This window comes from Ctenocephalides felis, unplaced genomic scaffold, assembly GCF_003426905.1.
Source record: "Ctenocephalides felis isolate EL2017-DRISC unplaced genomic scaffold, ASM342690v1 CF-g0.4_SCAFFOLD_01886, whole genome shotgun sequence".
Taxonomy (NCBI): domain Eukaryota; kingdom Metazoa; phylum Arthropoda; class Insecta; order Siphonaptera; family Pulicidae; genus Ctenocephalides; species Ctenocephalides felis.
The window spans coordinates 96,133,235-96,158,662 of record NW_020538040.1 but is presented as its reverse complement, the minus strand read 5'-3'; the positions used below and the strand labels follow the sequence as shown (position 1 = coordinate 96,158,662).

The following is a 25,428-nucleotide window of genomic DNA, read 5'->3' as shown; positions in this document are numbered from 1 at the left end:
TATTAACTTCCCGTAGGGTAAGTTATTGTAATGGGCCGAAAATCGGAATAGAAATTTTTTACATTTCTCGACGTTTTGAAGGTTTCTGAACATTTTGGCATACCTCAGAAAAAATGGATGTGTGTGTGTGTATGTATGTATGGATACAAATTTCCAGTCACGTTTTCGGGCGCAGGAATCAACCGATTTGAATGGTTCAAAAAACATTCGATTCCTATCGATAGGGAAAAGAGCTGATTAGTTTTTGGAAAAAGCAGGTCCAACAGTTTCGAAGATACTGAGCAAAGAGTGCAGAAAATAGAAATCGACTTTTTGAGAGAACGGAGTATCCGATTTGAATAATCTAAAAAACATTCAATTAGTAATGATTGGGAGAAGTGTTTATTAGTTTTTGGCAGAGGCAGGCCCAGCTATTTCGAAGATATGGAGCTAAATGTTAAAAAAATGGCAGTTTTTGAGAGAACTAAGTCCGATTTGAATAATTCAAAGAACTTTCTGCTTGTCTTAACAAAATAATTGATTTTGGAAAAAAAAATTTTGTTACAATTTTTTTTTTTTTTTTAAATTTTTTGTATATCGAAAATAATTCAGAGTTTTTTTTTAATTCTGACTATAGTTCTAATATACTTTAAACAAGTGATTTTAACTTTGCAATTCAGTTTATATAATTCTTATAAATATTAGACAATGTTACAATATTTATAATAATCTATTTTAAAACATTCAATATTTCTCGATAATCTCGTTACGGTACGGGAAGTTCCAGCAATTTGCCTCAAGGCACGATGCCTTAATTGCCTTAAGACAGAATTCCACTCACAGCTAGTTTATTTTTTGCTTTTAATTATAGATATTGTATAAGTATTTGGTGTTATATTTATTTACTGTATTATTCACACATTTATGAAATTTTCAAATTCAAATATTTTTATAAAAGATTAGCAAAGCAAGATTGTGTTAGATAAATTAATAAATATATTAATTTATTTATTTCACAATAGTATTTAACTTAAGGATTTTCTTATTCAGCAGAACTTCATATTAATTAATTGGACTTAAATATTCGTTCATATTTACTCTTTGCTTTCAATTGTAGATGTCGATGCATTTGGTATTATATTTATTTACGGTATAATTTACACATTCATAAAATTCTAAAATTTAAATTTCAAGATCTTATAAAAGATTAAGAAAGCATATTTAGCATGTTTTGCATTGTATTCTGCGTGTTTTGTATGCTCCGCTTGCTACTATGCAGATGTTTCCAAAAAAGTCATGGAAATAATACACCTATCTATAAGTTCGGGGAATTTCCACGCGACGGCCATCCATTTAACCGATCTGCCCCGACACTGTACTTGCACAGCATAACACACATAACAACACTAGGAGATATGGAATTGATTCGTTGGCCGTACCTGACGGTGCGGCGTATAGAAACGCTTATTCCTCCCGGTACACTCGTCCGATTAGTCTGAGCGCGTCGTGTACACTCGCCGCATTGCTCTTGGACGCGCTTGTGAAGTGTACACTCGACGCATCGAGTCGAGCGACTGTACGCCGTACACTCGTGCAAATACCGCGACCCCACCGTACACTCAACCAATTAATTGCCATGGAATTGTTTTGACAAAATTGTATTTCAATATATTTTGATCAAAAGTTGAATGGTGTAAACAATTTAAATATCTATTGAAAATATTGGAAAACTAATAAATTTTAGTCTCGTTTTGATTCAATAAGTACTTATTTTATCGATATTTAAAATTATTAAATATGTCTACTGAATAAATTAAATTATCCTTGGCAAATATATATTTAATATATATTTTTTGTCCGAAGCATGTTATACTTTCGGATTTATTAAAATATGATTTTTTTTTTATAATTTTATTTGAACAGCAATCAGAACTAATGGGTTCTATGAGCTGTTGTGAGTAAGATCTTACAAACTACGTTTGTTTTATTACAGATGGCAACCCAAACAGTTGTCACATCTCTGTATGATAAATTTTTATTACAATCTCTGTAATAGGGCAAGTGTGGTGCAACAATGCCGGGCGAGGGCTATTTTCACTTGGAAACATATTGCTATCTATATTTCCAAGTGAAAATCGTTGTCAATGTTGCCAGACAACAGGCTGCTCGAAGTGGGTATCGAACCCGGGACCTCTGAAACAAGTCCCGTCGCTCTTAACCGCCTACGGGCGAGCCCTAAATATGAATTAGCAGTATATTTATTTTTGTAATACATACATGAAATATGATCTGATAAGTTTAAATTTTTAGGTATATTTTCTAAATTTTACTCATAGAGTTGATTTTCTTTAATATGCTTTAAATATATTTTCCAATACATTCCAATTGTTACATCTATATTTATAATTGTAGTTTTTATATTAAATTGTAAATAATTTAATATTTCATTTACAATCTCAGAATTATCTATATAATAATTAATTTATCGTTAGTGCTTTTAGTTGTATTAAGTAGATAATAGGGTTGGCATTGGAATTGTGCCGTCGTTTAACAAATATTGAACCACATTACTTTTATTTGTGTATGTGTTATGTAGTGTCACATCTGGAGTCGCATTAAAATGACAGTAAACAATAATGCGTATTTTGCAATAATATACATCGTTATAAATTTATGCTTCGATCACATTTGCTTTTGTGGCTTATGCAATCAATAACTACCAAAATAATTATATCTATTGCAAAATTAACTCTGCGGTGTTTACATTATTTATAATCTTGTTAAACCTGTTTGTGATTATTAATAGAGAATAAAATGCTACGTGATAATGTGACAATATTTACAACTTTATCTAAAATTCTTTAAGATTGTCGTATTAGTCGAGTTCGTCGAACAACTTGCTTTCTGTTATTCCAATTCCAATTATTGCTTACGTCCGTTTACACTTATATAATAATATAATTTGTGACTATCTCAGAGTTCTGAGTCAACTCTTCCCGCGCTCTCGTTAGTCATGGAGTTGTGTGATGTATGATGGCCGCCTCAGTAAGGTACGAAATGGAAATGCCGTGATTGTATGTGTCGGGTGTCCGACGACACGTTGTTTTATTGTGTTCTGATGCGTCGCGCGCGTTTGCTGGTAAAATGTGCGTATTTGTCGAGTCGAGTCGTTCGCCCATCTTCCGAGTGAAACCAGGCCGCTAACCGTGCGTGCCCCGCCACCGCAGCCGTCTCGCGGGCCCTTGTTCGCGGACTTCTCTTATCCGTGACGTTACATAGCTCTAGAACGTTCGTAATCGGTTTTCTCCTCGTTATTAATCCACGATGATACATATGTATTCTTGACTGTAGTAGTTTTGTCGGAATCGTTGTTCATTACTGAAACTATACACACATTACCAACTAAATAACGTATCACCATTCACAATACTGAAGGTAATGGACGACATTTTTCGAAATCATATTCATGTACATATATGTATTGTTGAGATTTTTCTGGCCAAATGAACGTTTAGATATGTATATGCTATTCTTACATCGGAGTAAAATAAGTGGCATATTAAAAAATTAAATTCTCCTTCATGTAACTTATATCCCAATCAATGGATTGGCGTTCGATTTAGACATCTTTAAGTACCAATTTGCTGATATTCAGGATGGAATACGTGGTGAGCGTAGTTTACTTATTGTTAGTAGCATGTTCGGTTTAGATCGAATCCTGTCATTGACTTAGAATTTAGGAAAAAATACAAATAGTTAATTTGAAATCAAATAAAATTGTTTGTGGTAAGTAGAATTTGAATAAAAATTAGGAGTACGAATAGGAATTACAGAATTCGAATAGCTGAGTTATAAGAAGGAAAAAAAAAATGGAAGAAAGATAGGAACTGAATAGAATTAGAAATTTGAAATGAAAGTGCATTTATTGAAGAGAGAGAATGAAGTAGTTGAATTAAAGAATATAATTAAAAAAAATTGAAGAAGAAAAAATTAAGAAGAATATAGAATAGGGGATATGTATATATATAGATTGAATATGATATAAAAAAATAGTATAGAATGTAAATAAATAAAATGTTGTAGGCGGCTGAATGCTCAGAGTAAGCGAGGCTAAATATATATATTTTTTTAAAAAAATGATGGAATATAATCTGCAAAAATTAAAAAAAGAAAGAAAAAAGTACTTTAAATTTGTTTTCAATCATCAAACAAACATCTGCTGCATGGTCAATTTCTATAATTGTGAGATTACTTTTGATTTCCAATATACATATTTTGTGTTCTCGGGAATAAACTCGTTTACGACTAATCATTGCGTGGTCTGCAAACATTGGAGTGATTCACGTAATATGTTTTCTTGGAATATCGTGTAAGCATTTAGCGTTATATGAAATATCTTTTGAGCTTTATATTTTTTATGAATATAATGGAATAAACACAGTAGCTATGAAAATCGCAGTTTTTAATAAGAGCATGTATTTGATAATAGATGATATATTTTATATATATTTATTTGATTTGACTTTCACGCAGTCTGTTGCTTACTCATCACTTTTGTTCTCTACATTCTTCCATTTCGTAGTATTGTTCATTGTGTATTTGCTGTTAATTGAGTTCGGCTTCTTAGTATTTTCATTAAATTAAACAGATTTATTTCCTTTCATGTTCAGAGATCCTTCGAGCATGTTGCTGCTATTGAATCTCGTTAAGACCTCGATCGCGATTATATTGCTGTTACGCTGAAATTACCTTCAAGCTCGATCTCAATTCAACTGTAGTTCAGTACAGTAGATCTACATAAGAAATGAATAGTTCTTTGCATTATTTTTCTTTTCGAGTATCATGTATTCAAGAAATCTTTAAAAGTCATTTTTTTTTATATTTGGAGAGAGATATACTTTGATGCAATAACTAATGAGTTTTCGTAAAGCCATGGGACAGACAGAAGGCTCGCCAAATAACATGCGATTGGGTTCGCCCGATTTATTGAACAACTGCATTATTATTTTATTTTAAATTTATTTTTGTTGGTTTCTAAATTACAACTAGCCACTTACAGTCTAATATAAATCATTTCTACTATAAATAATATAAGAATATATACTTATAAACTTTTCTACAATAATTCTAAAAATTAATTTTACACTCCGATATGAAATTAATTAAACACTTATATATTTCTGTGTTAGATAATAATGTTATTAAATTAAATGGTTTCTTAATCTTTTTGTTTCTATAGATCTCATTACTTAAATTCATTTGAAAACAACTGCATTAATATTGTTATATATATATATATATATATATATATATATATTCTAGTAATTTGTCTATTAGATACTGAAACTGAATTGGGTATGAATATTTTGTTAATTTTACGTGTTTTCTGTTTCTTTGTTTCTTGCGACGATTAACCGAGCCATCTGTTATTGTTAGCAAATGAGTAAAAAAATTTTTGTCGACGTTTTTGAAGCGATTTTGAAAATTCAAACAACTGTTAGAAACATATTTGGGAACCGTGCTGATTAGATTTACGGTAACTATTTTAACATTAGGTTTACTGACGTTTTGTATATCTAGAAACACGCGTTACGTTGAATGAATACGTATAATAAAACATAGAAAGTAATGTGATTTTATGCATTATAAGGAAAAAAATGAAAATATGATGAATGACTCCATTTTGGTTAGATTGCTGACTATCTTAAAGTTAATATTAAGAGCTAGAACTTTGAAAGATTTTTTTTATCAATTTGAAAGCATTTGAGCCCATGGGAGCAAAGAAATTCAAAAATATCCATCATAAGGGCCGCCCTAATATATGTATATATATACATACTATTTTACGTATGTTATTGCCTGCTTCTGTTCTTTGCAAAAGTTGGCAAGTCTTGTGTTCTCAGAAGTACTAGGGAACAGGTGATTATATTTTTTATTGTTTTTTTTTTCTGAACAGCAATCAGTATTTAAGAGCCCTATAAGCTGGTGGGCTAATTTAACTTATTACTACATTGGTTTTACAGATGGCAACCCAAACAGTTGTCTCATCTCTTGTTTCGTTTTATTATTAAAATTTTTGCAATAGAGCGAATATTGTATTGATGCAGCAGCAATGCCGGATGAGGGCTATCTTTACTTGGAAACATATTTCCAAGTAAAAATCAATGTCGAAGCGGGATCGAACGCGGGTCTCCTCTGTTTCAGATCCAGTCGCTTTAGCCACTTACTGAGGGTTTCAATTATAATCTATGTCTTTATAATTTTTCATTTCTTTTTCTGCAAGTTTTTTGGCTAACTGAGATAGAAAAAATGGTTAAAATAAAAAACTTTATTAAAGTTTTATAATACAAAATTGTTGAGGTTTATAAAAAACAAAAGATTCAAAAGTATAAAAAATTATAAAAATGGTTAAAATTATGAACATAAAAATATAATTGAGCTTTGCAATTTTTGCAATTACATTCGAAATGTTTTAAAATGACAAGTCCATTAAATCTTGTGTTAATGAAACTTTCTTATCATAGCAAGTTTATGGTGAACGAACGCCTTAAAACATTATAGGCCTTCGAAAAGTGGTTTAAATGTATAAGAAAATTTCGAAGTAAAAAATTGAAAAGTTTATCGCCACAATTTCAGTTGCTAAATTTGTATTTATTACGTCGATTATTTACACATATCGCAAAGTTTAGGCATCAACTTTCTGTAATGCATGACTTCATAATTCGGGAAAACATAAAATATGATTAATTTTTTATATTGAGCTTTATCAATTCAAGACATCAGCCTTCAGTTTGCGCCGTTGTCGTTCAACATAATGGCATGCATTATTTCATTTATCATTAACCGGTGTATGTAATTCTCCGTCTATAACGCATGGAAACGTATGTGGGTTGTTCTAAACAATGAATAATTTAGTATATTTCCATATTTGTATTATAATAAACAAGTCCGTCGTTACCCTCGGGATTACGGTTTACCCATTATTACTTCATAATACCACTTCAAATTATTGAGATAGCTAGTTACTATTTTTGGTTGTGCAGGTTTATCTTTGTTTTACAAGTCTTTATTTTACCACATTAGGTGTGAAATTTGTAACAGCATTTAAAGTTAGAAATGTATATAAATGTTAATATTTTAATAAATTAAAATATGCATCTGTAGTAGTTTTCACAGTATTGAACTTTTTTTTAACATTGAGCAGAAATCCATTTACGATATCTGCACATTGCTCTCTCATCTATCATCTCTTTAATTGGTGAATTATGTTGTGGCGTTCGAGATCAATCTTGAGCATATTAACGATTTGAAAATAACTTCATGGACATGAATTTCAAAATTTTCTTTGAAATTTGGCGGATTTAGATTTTTTTTATTGCAATAGAAGCAATGAAAACACCTTTCACTACGGCAGTGCAATGACCTTGCACGGTGTAGCGTCAGTTTTCAACACCTAATTACATACCATTATTGTTAACGGAGTAGTACGAGTGTACCGTTTCCTTATATGTATATATATATTTTTTTTGCTTTATCGTAACCTTTGAGAGCCATGTGAGCGATATTTTCGTTGTTCATTGTTATTATTATTTTTTAATAATTTTTTAATTTTATTTGAACAGCAATCAGAACTAATGGGTTCTATGAGCTGTTGTGAGTAAGATCTTACAAACTACATTTGTTTTATTACAGATGGCAACCCAAACAGTTGTCACATCTCTGTATGATAAATTTTTATTACAATCTCTGTAATAGGGCAAGTATGGTGCAACAATGCCGGGTGAAGGCTATTTTCACTTGGAAACATATTGCTATTTATATTTCCAAGTGAAAATTGTTGTCACTGTTGCCTGACAACAGGCTGCTCGAAGTGGGTATCGAACCCGGGACCTCTGAAACAAGTTCCGTCGCTCTTAACCGCTTACCTACGGGCGATCCCCATCGTTATTATTAACTTGCTTTTCGTAGTTTATTATAAAATGTACGAATTTTTCGTTTTTATATTTCTTTTAATCACGAGTACTGGCAATACTTATGATTGACGTTTATGAACTCTTAAATAGAATTTAGTAATAAATTTAAAACTTATTATGTCTGAACTTACGTGATTCATACATTCATACATTGCATTACGTACCAAGCCCTTAAAATAAGAATATGCGTTTTTTTATTTAGAATTTTATACAAATCGTAACAAATTTCTAATATACAAACTTGAATTTTACTTATTTTTCCCTGAAAGAGTACGCTCGCTTTCTTATAAAATTATTTTATAATTTATGATATCGATTAACTATTTCGGCCCTGGTAATCGTGTAAATTTCAACGACGTTATTATATTGAATACGTATCCGCATTAATCGCTCATTTACATATTGTTATAATAACAAATACATTTAATTTGCATAAATTATTTAAAAAAGATTCTCTGTATTCTGTGATTATTGCAGTTTTCGAATATTTTATTTCAACCGAGTAACATATATATATTTTTTTTTCTTTATTAGGAGTACAATTTTGAAGAAAGTGTGCAATCAAAAATATTTTCTTCAATACTTTCTTTATGCCGATCAGCATTAATGGTCCTATAAGTAGTTATACTTCAAAGTCACCATTTATCGTTTCCATTCTCTTGTATCGGCTTATAGTCCTATTTATCATCAAACAATTTTTTTTATATATGACAATCTTTAAATATACGTGGGCATATCGTTAACAGTTTTGGGGTTGCGCTAATAAAGCTAATATCAACATAATATAAAATTTCCCAATTCAAATCTTGAAAATCTGCCCGCACGTCATCGCCTAAATAACATGTATATCCTGAACCTGCTTCCATATCAGGGCACCAATGAGCGTACTATATGGAAAGAAATACGATTTGCCCAAAAATTTTGGCTGCTAACTTTACAAAAAGACTTAAAAGAATATATTCACTGGAACCGCGCTACGTACAAAAATTAATTTTTTAGAACCTTATTTTTACACTTGTTCAATTGTAGTTTTTATTTGAAGTAGATTATTTTATCATTAACCGATGTGTGTAATTCTACTTATTGTCCTCAATTTATTGTTTGCTGGATGCCTACTAAGAATAGTTTTAAATGTTTTGGTGGACTGAAATTTACATTTAGTTACATTCACATTATAGTTTTTCGTTCTTAATTAGTGAAAGATATTGTTTTAGTCTTTATTAATCACGTGAAAAATGAGTATATTCACTATTAGATAAATATATTCATTGCCTCGTTTTTTTTATCCGAATATTAGTAGAAAATGTTCTACTAGTAAGTATGTAGTATATATATGCAATTGCAATATGCAAGTATATGGAAAGTTCTTCCACTGCAAAGCATGCCCCATACAAATGTTCCAGGAGCATATTAATAGTCATCTCAAGTGATATTTTTGATTTGTTATTATCGCGCTTTTTATTAGTTCATTTTTTATTTACAGAGCAAATTTCGAACATTCATTTTTGATCTATGTTGTGGCACGTAGAGAGCTTGTAGGAGTATAATATCGTAAGAGTATAATATTTCAGTATGTTCATTTCATGTATGGGGTTAGGGCAGCGGTTTCCAACCTTTTTTTCCTTGCGCCCCCCTTTTGAAAGAAAAAAATATTGCGCCCCCCCCCCTAATTTTTTTAACAATTTAATTTAAATATACTTAATTGAAATTATGATTTATTCAATCTTGCACAATCCACATAATGCACAATATATGTATATTACAAAAATAAACATACAAAATATACATACAAAAGTATACATACAAACATATACATACAAACATAACTATTGATTATAAGAAAAAATAATTTTAAATTTAATAAAAACAAATGATATAATATTTCACTGTTTAGTTTTACTATTTTGTGAAGAAACAATTCCATTATTTTCACCACCCTCTTCTTCTGCTTCATTAAATTTTCTTTTCATACCCAGTCACGTATTTATCCATTACAAACGGTTTTTATAACAAATCAAAGAAAATCACTTTTCACTACTTTTCACAATAATTCCTGGCTAATAATGTGCTAAAACTAAAGTTATAAATTTCAACTCAATAATAATTTAAAAATGATTTTTTCTAACGCGTGTATCTCCAGGACAACTAATGAATTCGATTTATAGATAACAGAATAAAAAGGATGCTTTTGTTTATTTACTTAAGTTAGTCTCGAGTAAGCACGTGAATATTCGATATGATCCGAGTGCTTATCTTTTGTTTATAGGCCTACAGCTCACTCGGCTACAAACGCAAAAACGAAATATTTTGAATGCACCAAAAGTATAGTATGTATATTCATGCTGTTACATTTGTCCTGACAAAATTGCAGCGAAAATTGTAGATTACTTGCATGTATTTTGCTGATTTGTTTTTGACACTTACTCAACATTTAAAAACAATATTTTTGAAAGAACTTTGCGCCCCCCTTGGGACTGCAACGCGCCCCCCCAGGGGGGCGCGCCCCACAGGTTGGAAATCGCTGGGTTAGGGATACTTAGAGGCACGAAGAAACGAGAATTTTCAGTAACTTTTTTTGTTGTTGCATCAAGTTTTTTTTTTACAAAAATAGTAATATGTCATTATTAAACAATGTTTTGACTCGAAGTAACAAAAATTTTAATATATATATATATATATATATATATATATATATATCTTGAGGATTTTTTTATATATATATATTTTATATATATATATATTGAAAGTTATAAGTGTCTCTTTTGACTGTGTTCAAAAATAAAGTCATTGCGATGACAGTCATAAGTCCTAGAATATTCATCTTAAATCAATCGAATAAAATGAAATAGTTTTATAAATAGATAATCTTGGGCCTGATCGAAGCCTTTTGTTTTTTTCCCAAAAATTAATTAAAATGGCAGCGTCAGGATTTTTTTTTTTAGATTTTTAGTAAAAATTAAACAGTTAATTGGTCTTTTTAAATTTTTGAAAAACAAAAAATCCTTCTTATCAGGTCCGAGTCTATTATGTATTCTAGAAGCTTTATAAATTTCATTAAAATCTACTGAGCGGTATTCGAGTTACAGTTGTCACCAGTTCAAAAAACATATTTTTGAGAAAAACACATTTAAAGTTTCTCACTAGATTTCCGTATAGAAACACGAATTATCAAATTGCTTAAACCGAGTCATCTATTTCTGGGCTATATAATAGTTCTTCATTTATTGTGAAAGTTTCCAAAAAGTCCATTTGCTGTTGCCTAAGAAGCTTTCTGTTTCCCGAGTGCTCTCATTGGCGCGCTGATCTGTTACTTTCACACGTGCAGCATTAAATTTTTTACCATACCGATATGCATTAGACCCACAATTAAGTTTTAGGGTTCATTAATAATGATTATGTATATGTATGATAGTAGAACTAGTGTTCACGGTTTTGTGCATATTTTCCACACTAGGTGGTTGAAGCTCTTGACTCTCATTATTATTCTGATTTAGTCCATCCACACATCTTGCAAGTAAATTACAATTGCTGAGATCGCCGTAAATCAGTTGAATTGTTTTTAAAACATCATGAGGTATGGAAGAATAATCTTGAGTATAAATATCAAGCTCTCTATTTGCTTCAGCGCGCTGGTAAAAGTAAAATAACTCAAAAAGTAATTATCGGATCAACTTGAAATTTTCATAGAATATTTTTAAGATATTACACTTAACGAAAATGCAAAAAAACAAAAATTAATTTTTTACAAATTCTGAGTACCCCTAACCCCTTAAGACCACCACGAACTCCTCATATCACCAAGAATCGTTATAATCATCGAGAATTCTTTTTAATGATCAATTACGAAGAAACGGCCTGCCCGATCTTTGTTCAAAACTAACCAGCGCGATTCTCAAGTAATATTTCTCGAATAGTTTTTGAATTTACAAAATCGATCCAGGATTCTGAGCAAAGTTTGTGGGTAAAAGCAAAGCAAAGATTGTAAAAGGTAAAATGCAAGTACAGAAAAATTTACAACATTGCGGTTTTATCTACAGATGTCTGCCCCACATCTGCTTCAACCAAATTGCATCTAAATAATATCGAAGAATGGATCAAAAGATGGCGCATTAAGATAAATGAGATCAAATCCCTCCATATTTCATTTTCACTCAACAAACTCACATGCCCGAAAGTCAATTTCAGCGCACATATAATTACCACAAAACTAGTGTAGTGGAAATTCACTTGGACCAAAAATTAATTTGGAAAGCTCGCATTTTAGCTAAAATCTATAATGATTTGTTTAGATTATGTTCTCACTGTAGCTCATAGAATTACTTACTTTATTCTGATTGTTACATGCTAATTTAATAAAAAAAACGTACAGGAAAATTCTACGGACATTCCGCGGCTTATGATTTGGGCTGGCAACATGGGTTTTCTCCTTATTTGGCATCTCGGGTGGAAGAATTTGAAGAGAGTTGGCGGTCCTCATATTATGCACACTCGATGCCCCATGGCGCCCGGTCTATTCGGGAAATTAAAATGTGTTGGGGTTGGATGATTCTCGATAAAATTAAATCGCTCACATTCAATTGTTACATTTTAACATTCATTGATTGAAAGCGGCATGAAAAATTATTCGGTTATTAATATGACTATTACGAAATAGGGTTTTGATGTAGAAGGGTAAAAATTTAAGGCTGTGCATGTTTTATTAATTATGAATCACAAAAAAAAAAACAAAAGAAATTGGTCGAAAAATGAAAACAAATTTTAAGGGTTGCCAACCACTTAGAGGTATGAAAAATTGATGCTGTCCGATTGTTGTCAGTTATATTAAACGTGACTACAAAATTTCATAAGTCGGTCAAACCGTTTCGGAGGATTATTAGGTCGAACAACATGACACGAAAATTTCATGTACAAATAGATAAGGAAGAAGTTCGTGGTGTTTTTGCCGATAGACGGTTAGTTGGAAACATCTCAGGAAATACAAATCGCAGCGACATCACTAGAAATTCATTGTATAGGTGACATTTCCAGCTTTAATTGATATCAAAAACATTGTTGAAATGTTTGGATGTTGTTTTTACTGCAAAATGGAGAAAATAATGAGTAGAGCGAAAACAATAAATAAATAAATAAATAAAATAGTCATTTCTGAAACATGTCATAACCGAAAAATAGATCACATACGACAATCGAAGGAGAAAAAGATCATGATTAAGTGATGGTGGGCAATTGCAAGCGCTCATAGAGCCGCACAAAAATGTGATGCTTTGTGTATGTTGGGACTGGAAGGAAATCGTCCATCACGAGCTACTTCCATTTGGTCAGACGATTGATTCTCAACTCTACTGTAAACAATTAGAGAGATTACGCAAGCCAATGTGAAGAAAACGGCCCAAATTGAAGGTATTGTCTTCTATCATGACAATTCCCGATCATACACTTCTTTGATTACGCCAATAATTACGAAAGCTTGGTTGGAAAGTTTTGATGCATCCACCGTATAGTCCAGGCATAGCACCTTTTGGCTAACACATCTTTCGATATCTGCAGAACTCTCTCAAAGGAATGAAAAGCACTTGGTTCAGTTTTTCAACCACAAACCACAGAAGTTCTACGCCGATATGGACAGATTAGAATGCAATAGATTAAACTTAAAATTTAAAATGGTCAATTTGCAAATATGCGTTCATCGATGTGACAAAAAACGCTTATAATTTTTGTATATTGTTACGAGCACTTTCAATTTTTTTCTGTTAAAATTTGGTTTATACTAATTGCGTAAGGATGTCCGTAATGGTAACATATCCGATCCGCTATTGAGATTGAATTTATGCCTGATGCCAAGCAGTAGTAATATCAGTTTTCATTTGGAAATATGTTTCCACGTGAAAATAGAATTTACACGGCATTGCTACATCAATAGAAATTCATCACTATTACAGAAATAAATAATATTATTACAGAATAAATATAGAATAGAGAACTGTTTGTTTTTCTATTTATTGTAAACCGACGTTGTTAGTTATGTTATCATTACAACCAACATAGAACCCTTAAATTCTGGCCGCTATTCAATATAAAAAAAACTAGTAATACAGAGTAAAAATTTTATTAGCACATAAGAAAATTTTTTGTTTATGGTTTTATATAAGATGCAATGTAGTAAAACGAGCGGAATATTCATTTTTACGGACCATATAGTAGGTGAAACTGGGTACGGTTGTGACAGGTTACCGGTAGTGACATATCGTCATAACACCTAAACTATTCTGATTTTGAGATAGGGTCCAAAGTGAGAAAGACGAAGTATGATTGTTCGAACAAGTTTTTATTATTGCATCGAGTTAGCCCTACATTAACATGATCTATAGACTGAATTGTTTTTAAATAGCCAAAAGAAATTTTTTTCGCTCGATTTCTTTTAATACTAATCCTTGTATGCAAATCGTTATTATAAATTATTTTGGTGTTTATATAGCTTTTGTTTTTTAACCTATTTTTAAGCCTGTCACAGCTATCCCTCGGGTGTGGACGGTATCCGCCTGAATAAAATATAATTAGGTCAAAATAATAGCACTTGTTACTCTTTAGTAATAAGAAAAATATGAAAATTTCGTTTCTGTTCACTTTCTTTTTGATAATGAATGCATTTTCCATCAATAAATGGTTTTAAATTCCATCGATATTTTATGTATGTGTTCATCTATTTGTTTAACATTTTAATGCATCGTTACAAGCTATTTGTGTAATCATCATTCAAAGATATTGTGCGCGAATGAAATCTTTAGTAAATCGCAACTAATAAATAGTGGTTTTACGAATTTTCTTACAAATCCGAATTATAATTAAAAATATAATTACAGTATTCACGGATTTCCAATCAAAAGCTATCCTGTCTTCTTGAAATGTAGAATGCGGGTCATAAGTCATAATGTTTGAATTTCAATTGTGAACGATACTTAATATTAATAAAAATTCTTTTTATATCGTAATGCAATTTTGCATAAATCTAATTATATATCTAGTTGTACCGATTATTTGAGTCATCATATTTTTATAAACGTAAATGAAAAAATGTTGATACAATAGATTATGTCGTGCCATTTGACCTCTAAATCGTATCGTGCCAACAATATATTATGAAAGAGAAAAAAATTGGCAGATTTGCGCGTTGTTAGATCATTTGCCAAAAATATGGGCAGCTTTCATTCGTCAAATGATTCATTTTTTTTTTAATTTTTTTATTTTTTTTTTAATTTACTTATAAATTACAATCATCTGTCTATAGATAGACATCGAGTAATTAACAGTGGTATATTTTCTAGAAGGAGAGCACCCAATGGTTTGTCTTGAATTTTTGTACTACATTCTAATCTAAATTTTATCTTTATTTTATATTTATTTTACAAGAATTAACAAACCATAATATACACATAAATTATAAATACAAGAACGTTTCACATATATGTATATAAATTCAATATTTGATATGAATAAATTATTTTCAAATTAAACATATTTTATACATGTCTGTCTCCTTTAATGGAATGAAACTTACTGGCTTCGGATTTAACCGTTTTTAACAGATTTTAAAATGACAAAAAACTGATATTACGTATTAAATGTATCATCATACATTTTTTTTTCAAATTGAACTTATTTATTAGTGTCCCAAAATATATCGAATTCATTACTATAAGTCACGCGCCATTAATTTAATTTTGATTTCTCGTAAATAATTCAATATTTTAATTTTATTTATTTTGACATTTCAGGTGAGGAGATTACGTGGACGTCGTATGATGATCACTATGATGTGCACATGAGCGTATGTATTTTTTATTGTATTATTTAAGTTCTATTTTTAAAATCCATTGTTTATAAAATAAGTTTGCATTGCATCAATTTAAAAATAAATTTTCACACATACATTTCGGAAAATTAACGATTTCTTTCTTTATCTATATGTATATGATTTAAATTTAGTAAACATATGGTGGTGGTGGTGGTGGTAATTATGATTGCGACATATGTTATATAACGAGAAGCTTTAATGATAAATTTTACTGATGACATAAAAATATATGTCGAAACCTTTTAAACATTAAAGATTCAAACAAAAAGTTGTGCATATTTATATGAATATATATTATATTATATGTATAAATGGATTTATACGTTTGTGTGCAGATGCAGTATAGGTTCCTCATCAATGCTTTTCGTTATTTTTGGCGTAAAATTCAGATACATACTTATCTACTGCTTCCAAAGGTATTGGATCTTTTACTATATTTTGTATTTGTTCGTCTATTCATAGATTTTTTGCCTTCCTGTTACAAAAGGAAGTGATATTGGTACTTACATGGAATATGAGTTAATTCCAGGTTGTATTGAAGTAAGAAGAACATTCACAAAAAATGTTAGTAACTCTTATCGATATATTTTTATAATATTTATGGATGGCTCACTCATTATGGTGTCTATACGTCCCGATTTGGCCGGAACAGTCCCGGATATTCACCTCGTGTCCCGGGTTTTTCTTAAAGCAATATTTGTCCCGATTTCGATCTTTTATTCTAATAATTAACATGTGATTGGATGTTGCACCTATGTCCACGAAGGACGATTTCCACTTGGAATTATATTGTGATCTATAACCCCAAGTGGAAATTTGACATCAAAGCTGCCTGATGTCGGGGTACGGCGGTAGCGGGAATCGAACCAGCGAACTTGGGACTAGTTGCGGCTACCTCACGCTCTAACCGATTTCGCCACTGCTGGCCCGAAAAGTATAAATTTGAATTGAATTTTTGCAATTATATACTTGATAATAAAATAACTATTCATCAAATGACTGATAATGTTACGAGTATGCTTATGTGAAACCATACGTTATGAATGAGAAAATTTCCGAATGCAACACTCCAAACGTGGTCTAAAATAGCCGAACTTTTCATATTCTATTTTACGAAAGTGACCAAAAATTATAAGGGCGGCGGCTTTTTGAATTGCCTTGCACAAACGCTAATTTCGACTAAGTAAGTTAATTATGAAGAACAAAATTTTATAGTTTATAGTTTATAGTTTATAGTTTGGTGAAAAGTCTCAGACATAAAGAAATTTCACCTCTAAACGCTTTATTGTACGTTACATAATCATGAACATTACCACTCAACTTCTGAGTGACTTTGAACATGGGTAACGCGTATTTAAGCTAAAATATGAAAAAACAAAACAAAAAATTAAATATATATATATATACTAGCTGACCCGACAGACGTTGTTCTGTACCTACGTCAACAATTTTTCAATATTTTATACTAATATTTACTGCTTAGTTAAAAATAATAATTACTGTTTTTTGAATTACTATTTACACCAATATATAAGTGATGTTGAATGTAGAACTGTTTCAAATAAAATGATTGTTCTCAATTCCCACAGTTAACACTTTATTTATTTAACAAATATTAAAAAATGTTCAATAAAATTGTATATTAAAAATTATACACTGCGATTTATAGAACAAATTTATTTCCAATAGCTCAATTTATTTTATTGCATTTAAGGGTTATATAGTATTTTTAGCCATACCTGTAGATGTGGATGTATAAATGAATGATTTTTTGTTTATTCACGACTAAAACATTGATTTTCCAAATTTATCACACTAAAAATGATCGTCTGCCTTTTTGATTTATGGTCATAGCATAAGATACTCATGTTGAAAATTGAAATCTTTTAAAAAGTACAACAAATTCAGAAAGAATTAATATATAGCATTCGCGGCAAAGGTGCAATATCACCTTTTATTTTTCTCACCCAAAATAATTGCTTCAATAATGTTGCCTATAATTTTTATAATTTTGTACCATATTTTAACTGGCTTTAAGTAATTTTAATATCTAAATTGCATTTTTTTCTCTAATAAATCAATATACATTATTGCTTAAGTTTATATTTGAAGTGAATTAATTTGTCAAATCCTGTTCACATGTGCTCTATTCAACTTACGATCAACAAAATTATTGCTCTGTAATTTTTTTTACTGTGCTCCAATTTACTTGATATTTTGGAAATAGGCTAATCTTTATCTTAATTTCTGATTTTATCAGAACTTGTAATACACTATTTTAAAGGTGATTAAATGAGCTACAACTTTCTCTATCATTAATTTTACCGTAACTTCTCTTATTGTAAAACGGCGAAGGGTTAAAGGGCTCGAAAGACCTCTGGTTGGACAGCTCCTTAATTAATCATACATCTATCAATATTTGTGTAACGAAAAAATAATAAACAATAATAATTAGTCAGAAAAATACCTCGAATTTTCTTATATATATACTTTTATACGTATTCTTTCAGAGGTATTATGATGAGAAATTGGTTGTTTTTTTTAAAATGTTTTTTTTTTTTTCATGAAATCATGAGTTTTTTAAGAATCATTTGTACTAAAGTTGTGGTATTTTCTAGAATCCATCAAGATCTCTTAAACCAAGTTAATTCTAGATTGAATACGATTATTTTTAATTTTGGTGGATATGGCACTCAAAGTATTTGATTTAAATGAAAAAAAAAAACATTGCATGCGTCCTTTATCTGCATGATAGCTCACTCATTTTACACGCAGAAGTACTCATTTTAAAGCTTATTTTGAGCACTATAAAAACCCATTTTCATATCTAGCCTAATAATGTTCCTAAAACACTATAAAATAACGATTTATTAAGATTTTAATTGATATAATTCTGTTCATTACATGATTTTCGTTAAAATGTATATTTTTGAAGGTGTTAGCAACAAATGATGAAAAACGCAAAAAAGAAACAAATATTCAGTAGCCAGTAACTTGAAAAGTATTTCCTTTTTTGAAAAACATTATTAAATATTTTTCTCGTATAATTAGTTCTTTTATCGATACCCAACGTTATTTTGAAAAAAGTAAAATTACACCACTGAAAAGAAATGTCATCCACCCGAGAAGTGGTAAAGGAGTCTAAATTGTTTTCACTTCTGAAGAGTAAGATGAACCTAGTTCCAAAATTCCAAACGAATTGGAAAATAGTAAAAATTTCAGACCCAAAGCGCTCCATTGAGTAAATATTCCGTACCCAATGACAAACATATGAATTTTTGACACAATGAAACTTCTAAATAATTTTTTTTGTATTGTGACTTAGTATAGTAAGGCAAAACGACTGCAAATTGAATATGTTTGAGCGCAATCACTTATGGCTCGCTCCTTTGCGCGAATTCGTACGGCGAATCTGTTCGCAAAGTGCGCAAACAAAATTATTGCAAGCAAAAGCAAACCACGCGCACGTCAGACGCATGCGCAGACTGCATCACTTGTCAAATGCATGTTATATTATTTGCATCTTATATTAATTTAATTTTTGGCACATCTCAGCTGCTTTTCGGCATTAATAATGTAGACATTACATTTTCTTTATTCATAATTATGAATTTATTATATTCTAATATTGCCTTAGCCTATAAGTGAATAGAAATGTTTTTAATTGACAGTCCTCAATTGTTTTTAATGTCAAACTAAGCTTCAAATATTTTCAAGGGCAAACAATGATAAGCGGTTTTTTGTAATTTTTTCTATTTATTTCTACAATTTAACTATATTTCTATGAATCAAAACATTCTAAAAAATTTCCCGAACAAACTTCAGGAAGATTCATGAAAATCCGAATTATAGTTTAGGAGGAAATATGAAACTTACATTGTTACAGAAGAATTTTATATATAAGATATATATATATATATATATATATATATCGGAGATCATGAAACCGCAAGTGACGCGATCCGAGTTCATCCCAAGTCTGGAATGAAAAGAAATACAAGGCTTAACAGCGAAAAAAACGTATGATTTCTACAAAAACTCGGTAATTCTGTATAAAAAATTGATCAATTTAAAAAAAAGTTTTCTACAGTCTTCCACCTTCCCCTTCGTTCCGGATTATCATAACAAGTTGCCGTCCTGGTTCTGGTCTAAAAAAATATACCTTAAGGTTAACTATTATTAATGACGATAATAAAATAAACTGATTTGAAATCACAGAACATAACACAGTTGAATGTTGGAAGATGAGAAGTGAAACTGTTACTTTTTGTGGTCAGTCGCATTCAACCCCGGTCTTTCGTTTGGCAATTTCATTTCATTATGTTAGTATTCGGTCTCCACGAGCAGTTGGGGACAAGTTTGAATTATGAATTCAGAGACTAGACTATTCCTATGGTATTAGTCTCCGTGTACACGGCGGTGTCGGCGGTGTGTGTGTGGCGGTATAGTTCGATAACAACATAGTTGGAGCGGAGTTCCGGAATTACATAATTAACGTTGTACCAAAGTTATCGCTAGTAGTTTGTTGTCTCCTACTCCCGGCTGCGGAGGAGTTAGTTTGGAGTTGGGTGTGGACTCTCCGGTAGCGAGACTTTCTCGCTTGCTCACTCGTGCTAATAGTAAAAGCGATGCATTATTGTTAGTCATATGTAGATAAGTAGATAACGTTCAGTTCATCAAATTATCAATTTTATAGAATACCAAACATTACTCTTTTTCTTTCGTTTGAAACTGCACTGTTACACTTACTTATGATTAAGTTCTTAAGGATTCGAACTCAAATTAAATAGCCTTAACACTCTATGAGCCGAATTTTTATTTTAAATAAAAAATGAAACAATAAATCAGTATTTATGCATATAGAAATATAAGCCTATATATAGAAATGAAATAGAGAAAAAGTTTCAACAATGTTCTTGTATTATATCAACTATGTGACCCTGAGGACACAGCGACCTATAATGCTCACTTCTGTGTATGAAAATCCATGCATGGAAACTCGCAAAACAGTCTGCATTTAGCGTTAAATCTAAATGAACATTGTATTTAAAACATTCAAATTTCGTAACACACGTCCGGGATTTTTGCAACGTTCTTTCTTACCCAAAAACATGCCAATGTGTCTCAATACCATTTCGCACATCTTTCAGAGGTAAAGTTGTATTTAGCTATTTTTTATTTTGGAACGGTTTATATACCTCATTTGGAGTTGAACTCTTTTCTTTTTCTCTCTATCAATAATATTTATTCGTCGTTGAGGATATACTATTAAATCCTCATCAAACTCAAAATCTGGGCCCGGCGTGGCGAAATCAGTTCGAACGTGAGCTAGCACCAACTAGTCCCAGGTTTGCTAGTTCCATTCCCGCTACCGTCAAAGTCTGACATCAGGCAGGTTTGATGTCAAATTTCCACTTGGGGTTATAGATCACAATATAATTTCAAGTGGAAATCGTTCTTCGTGGACATAGCTGCATCATTCAATCATATGATAACTATTAGACGTAAGAGCTAATATAAACCCCACACATAGAAGAATGGTCAACCGATGGGTTGCCTCTCATAAAAATACGTTAGGTCATAAGTCTTCAACAAACAGCTTATAGAACTTGTAAAGTAAAAATCAAAATCTAATACGGAATCATCGAACTTATTACCGCTCATGCGTCTAAACGTAATTCGTCTGGTTTTTTGTATGATTTTGTATTCATATTTGGGGTAGCTAACGTATAAATCTGGTAACAAAACAAAGTAGAAAGTTTATTGTAAATGAACCGAAATCTGCCATGATGGGTTACTGTGACCTCAAAGTTCATGACCACGGGGTATTCTAATATTGTCTAGTATTGTATCATAAAAAACAGTAGCAAACTGAAGGAGTAGAGGATTAATTTATTAATTGAAGTATAGAAATATTATAATCGGTATTTTATTGGTTATGTATATTGTTTGTTGTTCTCCTCAAAGATAATAGATATATTATAAAAACATATGCTTTCTACCATCTACTACCCCTTATATTACTTAACAATATTCATTCCTTTTATGTTAAAATTTATCTGTTATAATTTTACTAAATTATCGATTTATTTTTCACGGGAAAATGATCATTTGTGATGACGACAGTATAACAATTATTTTGAAAAATTCTTTTGATGATAATGCATTTTCTAGGTCCCACTTCTTTCCAACACACATCTGTTTCATTAAATGCTTGTCAGCACCTCCCTAACTTACCCCAACCCATATCGCTAGGACAGCTTTGGATTATTTCTGCGACGTTTTTTTTTTTGCTGACATGAACTGAGACTTGCAGCTCATAACGTGTTGCCCTTTCTAAAGTGCTAATTTTTAACACCACATACACAGTTAGTTTTCCGTATTTAATATTTTTTTCATTTTGGTATTATTTGATTTCTATGTATTCATGCTAATAAAATAGGTTTTTTCGAAATATATATTTAAAAAGCCGTGAATTTTGTTGAACGTTCTAACTTTTTGTTATAAATAAAAATTGTTATTTGTTATAAATGTAAAGTATATAAATTAATATTATAAGAATTATGTAAAATTCTTTCTCATTATACTTGAGCACAGTAAATGTGAAGGCAATAATAAGATATAAATAGTTGATTAAAAATCCTTTGCCAGCATTATTTTTTATATAAAATTTAACCTTATTATAATAACCTTATTGTTAATAACCATGGTAAATAAATGTAGGTAATAACTTTTATTCATTTATTTGGAAAGCTTGAAAAATGATACACAGTAGAACCTCGATTATACGGAAAAAAATCTTTCACTGTTGCTTCGATAACAGAAATAGTTTTTTGTGTAAAAATATTTTAGCCAAAGTAAGTAATAATTCTTATAGCATTTGCATATGTTTCTAGCTGTTTAAGGAATTTAAAAAAAAACTAGTGAATCTATTTATTTAAAATTTTGAGGTTATATTTATACATATTTTGAGAATATACAGTAATAATAATTGTAGTAATAAAATATTAAATATTTTTGAAATGACATGCAATCTCCGGCGGCGCCAAAAAAAGGTCCTCCACTGCTGGAGTGATTGCAGCCTTCTCCGTTGATAAAATAGTAAAAAAAAATTCTCGTTAAACTAAAACATCGGGCGAACATAAAAATCAAAAATTGACGAAATGCCGGCATGTTGAAAGAAAAGTTAAATTTTTCCAAAAATTTTGGTCGTTTTTGGCCTGGCAAAATTTGATTTTTGATCAGATCAAAAAACTGGAGGGTCATCGTATCGAGAACTATATAGAGGAGATGCAAAAAAAAATGATAGCGATCTGATTATTTGTCTCCGAGTGATCACTCCAGCAAATTTAAAGAATGTTGTTTTGAAGAAAAACGCGTTGAAAGATAAAATGATTGTTATACTATATAGTATATAGTTAAAAATAACATACTTAAATCAATATCTTAAATAATTTTTGAGTTACAGCCATTTAAAAGAGTATATATAGTATATAGTATATACTATATATACTCTTTTAAATGGCTGTAACTCAAAAATTATTTAAGATATCGATTTAAGTATTTTATTTTTAAAGGTATAACCTACCGAAATATGGAAAATTTCAAAATTTGATTTTTTGAAAATTTCACACGAGATTAATTAATTATTCAGAAACAACTATAAAAAACGACTGTTTTTATTTATATACATATAGTTTTTAAACTTCACTTGCGGATATATGGAGTGCGCATGAGCATAATGGTTTATTAAAGAATTAATTCATGTTCTTAATAAAAACATCTTTTGCTTTGAAGCTCGTTTATAATATTTGCATTCACTTTCGCCGATTGTGTCGCCAATAACAAAGGCAATGAAGTTTTCCAAACAAACATGAGAGAGAAGAAATATATAACACATGTAATTGCGTACTTAATTGGTAACATTTTATTACGTATTTAATATTTTACTTTAAGCATTAATGTCTGCTTTCCTTGTGTGACGACTATTAGTCTAAATATTTTCTGATCACTTTCATATGCTTATCGGCAATTTATATGAGGAATCATATCTAATTAACACAAGAATGTTCTTGAGTTATTCTATTTTGAGGAGCCGTATTTTATTCATAAGCTTAAATCTAAAACTATAATGGCGCTACATATGCATTGCTATTTTATCAATATTTGGGTGATGTCAGTATAATCCTTTATTATAATTAGTTGTTTCCAAATAAGTTAGTAAAAAATATCGGTCTTTTTTCCCTGATTTACGTGTTTCATATAAACGTTGAATTAAAATGAATTAATAAATTTATTTATAATTATTAATTCAAAAAAGCAGTTTGAAGTATTGACATGGAATATAAATATTATTAATAGCATTTTAAGTTTTATAAAATAAGTTGATAAATAGATAAATTGATAAAATGAATCTAATAAATTAATTGAAAAATAAAAATTGAAAACTGTATAGGATTGAAACTGCTTTTCAGTATTTAATATAAATATCAAAAAAGATTCACAACAATATATAAATTAATAAAGATTGTTGTGAATAGGATCCAACAACAGTTTTTTCTCTCCTTACTAGTTTGACTTTTACAACACAGAAAATTTATTTATTTATTGATCATTAAATTATATCATATAATAATATTATATCAATTAAATTCAAACAATATCATACAATAATATTATATTATTTAATTCAAAACTATTCAAATATATATATATATATATATATATATATATATATTTGTGTGATATACAAAATAAACAACTTAATTAAATTGGTTAAATGTATTGATCTACTTTTCTTAAGATATGATCACTTCTTTAAATTATTTTCGAATCACAATTCTAGAAGGAATTCTGCCTGAAAAAATAACAAGGGAGAAACTTCTACTCAAACTTTTTTTGAACGAAGTTTAATAATATAAAATATTTATCTCCAACTTTTCACACAAACTTTTCTTACTTGTGTTCTCTGTTTTTACGCTTCTTATTTTATGTGATGCTTTCGATTTTTCCTTTCGACGAAATTTGTCAATTTTCTAACAGCAATATAAATCTAATAAAGCACAGTGATAAATTCGAAATATTCAAGGAATTGATGTTGATTTATAAAATACAAACGCTGATTATGATAATATTTAATCAAGTTCATTGTTTGTATTGTTTTTAAGTATAATTAACTTCCCGAAGGAGAAGTTTGTTTTCCGCGAAAAATGCGATTTGCTGATTTTATGTTTTCTCGACCTTTTAAGTCACTTTCAACCGAATGAGACCAAATTTGGAAAAAGTATGCGTGTGTGTATATGAGCCGATTTTTCATCTTTTGTCGACTTTTTCTAAAAAACGGCTGGACCGATTTCAAAAATTTCAAAGCCATTTCAAGTATCTCCATATCATCATTTCATATTTGCACGACAATCGGCCAGGCAGTTTCTTTGTGATTAGCAAAAAAGTGTAAAAATTTTCATCGTTTCAGCCCACAATTTTCAACTGATCTTAAAAATTCAAAAACTATTGCGAAAGATATTGGGTGGGAATCGCGTTGATCGGCCGGGCCGTTTCTTCGTAATTAAACGTTGAATTTTTTTTGTGAGGATTCTGATGAAACTTTTTGTCACTAGGTACCGT

At 30.2% G+C, this 25,428-nt stretch overlaps 1 protein-coding gene across 2 annotated transcripts in view; it reads left to right on the top strand.

The window, feature by feature from the left end:
• LOC113377242 (C-terminal-binding protein) overlaps window positions 1-25,428 on the top strand; it is a 54,556-nt gene that overhangs the window by 16,837 nt on the left and 12,291 nt on the right. For both annotated transcript variants that reach the window (XM_026617487.1, XM_026617488.1), the window contains exon 2: window positions 15,725-15,777. The gene's annotated coding sequence lies outside the window, so the exon portion shown is untranslated. The remainder of the gene's footprint in view (window positions 1-15,724; window positions 15,778-25,428) is intronic.